We start from the raw sequence: 7105 nt of genomic DNA, 5'->3' as shown, positions 1-7105 counted from the left end.
GATGCTATACGAAGAATGCATTCTTATAAGTATGCTCAACAATATGGTGTTAAAGTAATAACAAGTGTATCATGTTTTACTGAGTATGTGCATATCTCTTCTTAATTACTAAATCAAACACTTCAACAATTCATTTACTACATCACAAAATAGCAGCTACTTGTTTTTCTCATAACTGAAGTTCTACTTATCCAAATGTGGTGATCTTGGACTTTCTGGAAAGCTTATAAATTTATCTACAACCTTCCTTTAATACTCTCACTGTGATTCAGGAGTTAAATTGGGCAAACAAATTACTCAATCAAATCTGACCAGAAAGTAAACCTTTCAGACAGCAAACTTGTAACAGCTAGAACTCGAAAACCCTAAGTCCTATGATGGTGAAAATTTAACACTGGGTAGATTAGCAAGTTATCTACAACTTTCTTATTAACAAGTTTTACAGTAGAGACCATTATCTATATGAAACCATCCATGCGATCAAAACTATACATGCAGTCTCGTATTCAAATGATAAAGCGGTAAATAGTCATTTGTATACAATCAATGGCTTTTAAACTTTACCATTGACCTCAACAGTTACTAAGCATCATAAGAACCATAGAAAACATCATGCTTAATCACAATCTAATTATTTCCATGCCTTTCCTATTTTAATTAAGTAATTAGGGTAAATAATAAACATATAGCAAATGTGCATCATAAATTCTCAACAATTTACAGTGCCTTACTAATGCTACCAATAGACTACTGTAAAAGTTTCATGCCATTCTGCCAAGTAAAACATCCTATGCAAAAATGACAAGGCAGAAAGGCTTGAAATAGCATAAATAGAAAATCCTAGTGAAAAGTGTCAAGCAACAGATTTTATATTTTTTTAGCATCCATATGGTACTAGGAGAACCTCCAATAAATTTCATGAATATTGGATTTATAATTAATTTATAAAAATTCATACAAGGATTACCTAATTATAAAAGGAAAATCTATAACTACAAATCCATATATGTACTGACCCTCAAACTTTTACCAGAGCTTATACATGTCAAGAATAGCTCACCACATAAATTTCATAATTTTTGGAGCACAGGAACTCTAGATATAAAATAAACAAGTTTACATACATTTAAAAACACATTTCAAGTTTCCGTTTAAATCCTCCAAAAACTCTACTACAAAAGCTAGTATAATATTTTTCATAAATACTACACTTCTTAAGGAACACTACAAAATTTAGTTCACAATTTTTGAATCTACACAGCTCCACTTATCTATTTTCAAAGATGCACATAAAACAGGAAATAAATGAGCTAGCCTACTGAACTGAGTCATTGACAACAGGGACCCACTGGTTAGTCGGCCCCACCAGTCAGTCGGCCTCACCAGTCAGTGACCGAAAACAGGGAGGCGGCGTGGAATCGACCGGGGTTCGACGGAGCTCGCCGACGGCGGCCTCTCCAGCGACGGCGTCTGGACTACTGTGAACCCCTCGACCTGCCGCACATGTTGGCCTATCTAGGCGGGCGGATTAACGACGCGAAGGACATTGGCGACGGCCATGGCGGCTCGGCGGAGCGGGTCGACGGCGAGACGCCGGAGCTAAGCAAGACGATGCAATCCAGAGCTATGCCGAGCTTCTACCTACTACGGTGGTTCTAAAGCACCCACTATTGTGACCGGATGTGGTCGGAGGCGGTGCGGCCGTGGTGACGGAATGCGTCGACGGAACACGGCGAGGTCCGTGTGCGGCGGGGCGGCTTACCGTCCGCTTCTAGCGAACAAAAATGGGCGTGGTGCGACAGTGGGATTACGGTGGGGTGGTTGCAATGGTGGAGAAGCGAGGCGGGGCAAGCGATGGCGGCGAGCTTGGCGCTGCTGCGGCTGCTGCGGATGGTGAAGGGGGCAGTGAAAATCGAAATGTGAGCGTGGGGCGTCGTGGGCGAGCGCTGGGGGTGTTGGAGGCGCTCACTGGCCCAGCGTGGCCTGGCTGGGTAGAGAAAAGGCGACGCACGGCCTCTTCTCCTCCATGCGGCGGCCATTGTCTGAAGGCGGTCGGCCACTAAATCGTCCGATTCAGTTAGTTCAAACCCCACGAAGAAGCCTGGCAGCGCGTTTTTGCGAAGCTCGATCTTCCAATTCGTGAAGAATTAGCGCACATAATCTAAACCAAAATTATAGACCTATGTACTAGCTCAAATTTCTATTCAAGGACCCAGTGCTAATTCACAACCAGCGCCAAGAAAAATCCATCCAAAGTCGAGCTTGTCAGCTGTCAACCGAAAAAGACTTGGTGAAATTTGCTAAGTGTTGAAATCAGTGATTTGATGATTTTTGTGAGCTCCAAAAGACTAAGCTATGCACCTTATTATCTCATGACCCAAAACTAAAAGTTGTTTCCCATATCAAATACTACAACTTTGCTTTAGTGACCACCTACATGCAAGGTCTCTAGCATATGATTCAAACTTGGTCAAACATGTTTCATTCAAAAGATGACTTGTACTTGAACCATGACCTAGTGACCCATTTACCCCTAACCATGAATACCAAAGTTATTCATCATGATCTTCTAAACATGTTTAAGCTATTGGTAAGGTCACACACTCATTTCATGCCTTGGTCACACATAGGGCTATCTAGGTCAACACATATAACATCACTTAAGTACTTGATCATGAAAGGTGACCTTCATGAACAATGTTCCATTTGTTAACCTAAGTGTAGCTAATGGGTTTTAGTGACTCACATAAACCATTTACATGTATTCACTCATGATCATATGCATATACACATGGAAACATGAAATAACAAGCAATGTTGCAAATGTTTCAAACACATGTTTCAATTGTAAAAGCTAAATATGAATGCTTGATGCTCATGCTCATGCAATGCAAGTCAATTTATGCAAGGCTAACACCTAGGGTGTTACAGCCCATCCCCCTTATAAAAATCTCATCCCGAGATTTGCAAGACCTACCATTCTTAGAAAAAGGCGGGATAAACCTCTCGTAAATAATCCTCTCGTTCCCACGTAGCATCTTGTTCACTGTGATTGTTCCACACCACCTTATAAAACTTAATGATCTTACTCTGTGTTACTCTATCCATCTCTTCTATCACTCGAATTGGTTTTTCTTCATAGGTCAAATCCAATTGAAGCTTCATGTTGGTGGGTGCAATAGCTTCTTCAGGTACACGAAGACATTTCTTCAACTGAGAAACATGGAAGACATCAAATATTGCACTCATCTCTGGTGGAAGTTGTAGCTTATAAGCAGCATTTCCTTTTTGTTCTAGAATCTTGTATGGTCCTACATATCTAGGTGCAAGCTTCTTTTTCATTCCAAATCTCTTCACCCCTTTCATGGGTGATACTTTCAAGTATACATAGCCACCCACTTCAAAAGTCAGTGGTCTTCTTCTTTTATCAGCATAACTCTTTTGTCTAGATTGAGCAACCTTCATATGCTGTTGGATAACATGCACTTGCTCTTCAGCTTCATTGACAAAGTCAATACAAAAGTATCTCCTTTCACCGGGCTCAATCCAATTCAATGGAGTTCTACATTTTCTGCCATACAAGGCTTCAAATGGAGCCATCTTGATGCTTGCTTGATAACTGTTGTTGTAGGAGAACTTAGCTAAAGGTAACCATTTCTCCCACAAACCCTTGGAAGATATAACACAAGCTCTTAGCAAATCTTCTAAGATTTGGTTCACTCGCTCTGTCTGTCCTGAAGTCTACGGATGGTATGCCGAACTTCTAATTAGCTTAGTTCCCAAAGCCTGGTGTAAGTGTTCCCATAAACAAGTTATAAACTGTGGTCCTCGATCTGAGATTATGGTCCTAGGTACTCCATGTAGTCTCATAATCCGAGAAATGTACAACTCAGCGTACTTCCCTATGTGATATGTTGTGTGAACCGGTACAAAATGTGCTGACTTGGTGAGATGATCAACAATGACCCATATGGAATCGTGACCTTGCGGTGTCATTGGAAGACCTGTGATAAATTCCATACTGATTTCTTCCCATTTCCAACCTGGAATAGGTAATGGCTGGAGTAATTCGGCAGATTTCATATGAACAGCTTTTACTCTGCTGCAGTTGTCGCACCTAGCGACATAGGCTGCGATCTCTTTCTTTATCTTAGTCCACCAAAAATGGGTTTTCAAATCTTGGTACATCTTACTACTACCCAGATGGATAGACAATTTGGATAAATGAGCTTCATCTAAAATTTGATTTCTAAGCTCACGGTCTTTCGGTACCACAAGTCGGTCCTCAAACCATAGCACACCTCTTTCGTCCAATCTGAAATGCTTGGTTTCTTGCTCTAGCATCTTTCTCTTGATGTGACTTATACCTACATCTGTTTGCTGCAGCTCTATGATTTTGCTCTCAAGTGAACAACTAATAGTGATATTGTGCAGTACAACAGGATGTAACAAATTGAATCCATCTTCCAATAATGCTTCCATAGTGTTGCAATGAGACTTTTGACTGAGTGCATCTGCTACTACATTAGCTTTTCCCGCATGGTAGTGCACCTCTAAATTGTAGTCCTTAATCAGCTCTAACCATCTTCATTGTCTCATGTTCAGCTCTGGTTGGGTAAAGATATACTTGAGACTTTTGTGGTCAGTATATATATGACATACATTGCCCAACAAATAATGTCTCCATATCTTTAATGCATGAACAACTGCTGTAAGTTCTAAATCATGCGTGGGGTAGTTGACTTCATGCTTTCTCAACTGCCGAGAAGCATATGCAATAACTTTTCCTTCTTGCATAAGCACACACCCCAAACCTATTCTTGATGCATCACAAAATACATTGAAAGGCTTCTCAATGTCGGGTTGTGCTAGAACAGGCGCTGTAGTTAACAGAGTTCTGAGGGTGTGAAAAGTTGCTTCACATTCTGGTGTCCATTTGTACTTCTAATCTTTCTGAAGTAGTCTGGTCATGGGCTTAGCTATCTTGGAGAAATCTAGAATGAAACGACGATAATATCCTGCTAACCCTAGAAAACTCTGAACTTTATGAACCGAAGTCGGGGCCTTCCAATCCATGACCTCTTGTACTTTTGATGGGTCTACAAAGATTCCATCTCTTGATAAGATATGACCTAAGAAAGGTACTTTGCTCAACCAAAATTCACACTTGCTAAATTTCGCATATAGTTTATGCTCCCTTAATCTGGATAGGACAATCCTCAGATGCTCTTCATGGTCTGCGTCATTTTCTGAATAAATCAATATATCATCGATAAACACGACCACGAACTTGTCAAGCTCAGGCATGAATACTGAATTCATCAGGTACATGAAGTAGGCAGGAGCATTTGTTAGTCCGAAAGACAACCAAATACTCATATAAGCCGTACCTAGTAGAGAAAGCAGTTTTAGGTATGTCCTCTGGCCTGATCTTTATCTGATGATAGCCTGATCTCAAGTCAATCTTGGAGAATACCTTTGCCTTTGCTAACTAATCAAACAAGATGTCGATGCGAGGCAACGGGTATTTGTTCTTGATGGTTAGAGCATTGAGTGGTCTATAATCTACACACATTCTCAGTGACTTGTCCTTCTTTTTCACAAATAGTGCTGGATAGCCCCATGGAGATGAGCTAGGTTGAATAAGACCCTTGTCCAATAGATCCTATAATTGAATCTTAAGTTCTACTAACTCATTTGGTGACATTCTATAGGGCCTTCTTAAGATAGGTGCCGTACCTGGCACTAACTCAATCTTAAATTCCACATCCCTATCAGGTGGTAAGCCTAGTAAGTCCTCTAGAAATACATCTGGAAACTCACAAACCACGGGGGTATCAAAAAGGGTAGTGGTTTGGATAGCACAAGCTAAATGTTGGAGTTCAAAATTTCGAGAGAGTGGTACTAGAAAAGCATTCCCTCCCTTGGGTTCTCTCAACATAACAGTACGAGTGCTAGTGTCAATGAGAACACCATGATCCTTCATCCAATTCATTCCTAAGATTACACTTATTGATAACCCGAGCAATATTATCAAATCCGTTGTATACTCCCTCTCTAATATAGAGATGAGCACGTTTTTGACTATCTTATTTGTAGAAATAGTAGCCCCTGCTGAACTTATATTGTAACCACCATTGCTTACTTCAATTATTTTCTGATCATGTCTAGATGCAAATGCTTGACTCATAAATGAATGAGAAGCTCCCAAAACAAATAAAACAATAGCGGGATGCTTGTTGACAAGAAACATACCAGCCATGACAACTTCTCCTATGGGCACATCCTCAACAGCGGTATAGTGCACGTATCCCGGATGTGCCCTTGTGTTCGCCTGCCTCTAATTGTTCTGATTCTGGTTGCCATTCTTCTTTGGGTGGGGGCATTCCTTGGCCCAATGCCCCACTTGATTGCAGTTAAAATAGGGTTGATTACTCCTAGGTCCAATGGAGCTTCCCTGACTGCCATTTCCTTTGGGTAAGGCAATAGTGAATGCCTTACGGAACGCTTTCTGAGGCCTGTTGTTCTGAGCTTTAGGTGGTGGAGGCCTAAACTTGGGTGCAGGTGGACGGAACTGTGGCCTAGCTATTATAGGAGCTCTGGACTATGAAGATCCAGAGGCACCTGCCTCGAATGCCCTCTTGCGACCCTTAGCGGCCGCATGCATGTTATTGTGGTTTTCCTAGGTCAAAGCATCATTAATAAACTTGTTGTAACTAGTGCACTTAGAATTGGCCATGGTCTTCATCAGTTTGGTGCCCAGACCCCGCTTGAAGCTCTCTATCTTTTTCTCCTCGGTATCCACAAAACCTACAGCATACCTGGACAGGTTATTGAATGCGTGCATATATTCTGTGAGGGTCTTTGTCCCTTGAGTGAGCCTCATAAATTCAGCCGCTTTCATGCGCATTAGGCCTGGGGGAATATGATGTCCCTAAAAAGCCAACTTGAACTGCTCCCATGTTACTCGCGCATTAGTAGGTAGAGATGACAAGAAATGTGCTACTGGTCCTTGCAACTGGTGAGAAGCATACTCAGCCTTTAGATGCTCGGTGACTCTTAACAGACGAAACTTCTGCTCAATGGTGTTGAGCCACTCGTCCAC

Source organism: Miscanthus floridulus, chromosome 7, assembly GCF_019320115.1.
Source record: "Miscanthus floridulus cultivar M001 chromosome 7, ASM1932011v1, whole genome shotgun sequence".
Classification (NCBI taxonomy): Eukaryota; Viridiplantae; Streptophyta; class Magnoliopsida; order Poales; family Poaceae; genus Miscanthus; species Miscanthus floridulus.
This window is presented reverse-complemented; position numbering follows the sequence as displayed.